Source organism: Brassica napus, unplaced genomic scaffold (assembly GCF_020379485.1).
Source record: "Brassica napus cultivar Da-Ae unplaced genomic scaffold, Da-Ae ScsIHWf_1200;HRSCAF=1717, whole genome shotgun sequence".
Lineage (NCBI taxonomy): Eukaryota > Viridiplantae > Streptophyta > Magnoliopsida > Brassicales > Brassicaceae > Brassica > Brassica napus.
The window spans coordinates 451,803-455,413 of NW_026014623.1; the positions used below are offsets into that span (position 1 = coordinate 451,803).

Genomic DNA, 3,611 nt, shown 5'->3' on the forward strand with positions numbered 1-3,611 from the left:
TTTCTTCCCCTTCTCAATCACATTAATCTAATTTTTTTTTTTTTTTGAACACTGATATGGTGATGTGACGAAGAAGGAGGTAATACATGATCGTTCTGAGTGCCACTGGTGGTTCTGATTTCGCGACCATTCTGGTTCTCCACCCCTGCTCTTGCGCAGTTCATTGGTTATGGAGCGGTTGCTCCCTTAATCTGCTTGTTCTCCTTTCTGACATTATTTCTGCAGCAGTAACGAGTAGGAGACTGCGTTGATCCTTTCCTCTCCGACCTTTTTGCACATATCTGCACATATGACACTGAAAAACAAATGCATGAAGGTGGAATAAAGGCTAAGGTGCAGGGTGGGAACTAGCTAAAGATGAGCTAGCCACTCAGGATCAGCAAGATGGATAAAAAGGATAAGAAGTCCTGAGTGTGTTCTCGTTTCCCTGATCTAATGCCCATAACAAGAAGAATTTCAGTTAAGATTAGGTTCAATTAAGGTGGAGTTAAGTCTACCCAGTGTAACCTGATCGGCTGAGAACTTCTAGAGAATCAAGTGAGATATGTCAGGGTGTTCCAGGTCCACATGTGTGTCTTTCGCCACTGCTAAGGTCACTGAATAAGATAACTAAAGCACGAGGTGGTTAGTAATCAACACGGAATAAGGTCCTAATTCCCACAAATTTTTGACTGACTCAATAAAAACTGACTCAAATTGACCCAAAAGAAAAACAAAAGAAAGAAACGAGTTAGTAAACGACGAAAACCCTCCCCCGACTTACTTCACAACGTCCCTGGTGTGAAAATAAATCAGAGAGAAGGAGAAAACAAGAATTTTTTTTTTTTTTTTTTTGGGTCGAGATACTTACCTGGCGCGGAGCAGCCTGACAGAGCAAGATGCGGTTGCTCCGGTAAAGGATGCTCTGGAATAAGAGCAACCAGCTGCTTGCTCCAGTCAACGGTCTCGGATTTTCTGATTTATGTCCTGAGACTCAACAAACTAAAAACAAAAATAAGTAAAAAGAAAATCCTAATGTTAATGACACTTACCAGTGGGTTGCCTCCCACCAAGCGCTTGGTTTAAGTCTCTAGCTTGACTTGGTGACTGGGATCAGTCGGGTTGAGCAGGAGGGCTTGTTCCAAAACAAGCTCCACAATCAGACATGTTCAGCTCCAGAACTCTGCTCAACAACCCTTTCACAGCAGCTTTCCCTTTCTCCTTCAGCTCATGTGTGAGAATAGCTCTGACTTTAGAGAAAGGTTTAGAGGTACCCTTGCACTTTACCTCATACTCAATGGAGTTCTCATCACACTTGAGAGGTATCAAAGTCATTGTAGGATCTCCCTTGATCCTTTTCTTCTGGACTTTCTGTTTCACCCTTGAATTACCTCTGAATTTAGTAGGATCAGTGCTAGGATCTTCATCAGAGAACAACCTGCTCTCACCCTTATCACCATGCTCCTTCTCTGGAACAACCTTCAGCTTTTCTACATCAAACACTGAGATGCGAGAGGCGTGTGATGAGGAAGATCTGGTGGGTACAGCCTTGTAGAAAACTTTCTTGTTGATGTTGGAGAAGCAGACTCTCTTGTTGGGCATATCGATGGTTGCTCCAACAGTAGCAATGAATGTCCTTCCAAATATTAAAGGCATCTCATGATCCTTGTTCATCTCAACAACTTGAAACTCAGCAGGAACAATGCATTCCCCTACTTGAACATGAAGGCTGCGGATGGTTCCATATGGGACTGCTCTAGAAGAGTTTGCAAAGGTCAGGGTCAGCTGAGAACGCTCAACATCAGCAATACCCAAATCGTCTACAATAGCCTTTGAGACGAGATTCACACAAGAACCAGAGTCACACAGAGCATCCTTGAAGGTTGTTCCTGCGATGGAGCATGGGAAAACAAACTTTCCAGGATCATCAACCTTAGGCAATACCTTCAATGCTGATGTAGACAGTGCTTTAATATAGAGGACCTTGATCTCCTCTTGAGTCTCTCTCAGTTTTTAAAGAACTGGAGCAATGGACGAATCTGCAGAGCATCTTCGAAGGCAAGTTCTTTAGGAAGCCTTCTCACCATCTTGTTAAAACCTATCAGCTGCTCTTCACTAATGGGATCCATCAGATGTCTAGGTGGAATTGGATAGGGAACCTTGGGAACATAGACTCGAGATGGTGGAGTCTCGGCAGGTTCGCTAGGAGCAGTCACTCCAGAGCTAGCAGACTGCTCTGCTCTCTCTTCTGCGCCTAGAACAGTCTCAGCAAACGGTTGCTCTATTGCATTACAGTGCTCAGTCCTAGGATTTTTGTCAGTTCTTCCAGGGAGCGTCTCTTGTTGCCTCTTGACACTCTCAGCTGTTTGAGCAAGCTGAACATCGATCTTTCTTATGTGGATTGCAAGATTGTCATACTTGTTATTCAGCTCAGTGAACATGTTGCCCATCCTGGTATCCATTTCCGTGGTTACCTGATTCAACGCCTTAGCCTGAACCTGCTGACCTTGCAACAGCTGTTGCATCATCATACTCAGACCCTTCAGCTCATCTGGTTGACTGTTCTCAGTAGCTGGAACAGCTTGCTGATTGCTCTGCGGTTGTCGCTTGTTCTGTTTCTGAATATGTCCGGCCGTAGCTTGCTCCATGCTCAAGACGTGCCCTTGGTTGTTTTTCAGTAGCTGATCAACCTTGGCAGTCAGCTCATCTATTTTCTGGGCGTCAGAACTATTTCCTTTCTTGGAGCAATCACTCTCCTCTTTCTTATTAGCTGAGCTAGCAGCCATGTTCTCAATCAGCTTAAACGCTCCAGCAGTGGTTTGAGTCATGAAGTCTCCATTGCTCGCAGAGTTTAGAGCACCTTGGTATTTCCAGTCCACTCCATCATAGAAAATGTCCAGGATATAATCATCATCAAATCCATGGTGAGGACATTCTCTGCGATAGTCATTGAAGCGCTCCCATGCGTCGCAGAAAAGCTCATCAGTGAGCTGTCTGAAGGAGGTGATCTTGTTCCTCAATGCAGCTGTTCTCGCCTTAGAGTAGAAATGGCTGAGGAACGCTGATCGGACCTGTTCCCATGAAGTGAGAGAGCCGGTAGGGAGAGAGTTCAACCACCGTGCAGCTTTTCCATCAAGAGAGAATGGGAATAACATGCACGTGATGTAGTCTGGTGGAACACCATTCACGCGAGTGAAACTGCAGACTTTTTCGAAGCTCTCAATATGCTCCATTGGAATTTCTGTAGAGAGACCAGAGAACACCTTTCTCTGTACTAGACCGATCAAAGCAGGCTTGATCTCGAAGTCCTGCCTGGTGCAGAGTGGAGGAACAATGGCAGAGCGCGTAGTAGGGATGTTACGCGGAAGGTTTCTCTGCCCGATTGGAACAGTCTGCGCCTGTTGTTCCTGCTGCGCGAGAGCAGCCTGTTCAGCAGCATCCTGCTGAGCTTGGATGGTCTGCTGCATTTGTTGCATCTGCTGCTGCATGAGTGCCATAGCCGCAGCGAGATCATCCTGATTGGCGTGATCACCCATAGTGGTGTCAGTTTGCCTTGGCTGTTGACGATTTGTTCTTTCTAACCTTGCTAGCTCCTGGTTGGTAAATGTAACTAACTCTCCTTGTGCGTTTCT

The 3,611-nt window shown here is 45.5% G+C and overlaps 1 non-coding gene across 1 annotated transcript; it reads left to right on the forward strand.

Annotated features, from left to right (window-relative positions):
- Positions 1–2,895: 2,895 nt before the first annotated feature.
- LOC125596382 lies at positions 2,896–3,002 on the forward strand. The gene has a single exon (XR_007331022.1). It is a non-coding gene; the product is annotated as a small nucleolar RNA R71 (small nucleolar RNA).
- The last annotated feature ends 609 nt before the right edge of the window (positions 3,003–3,611 follow it).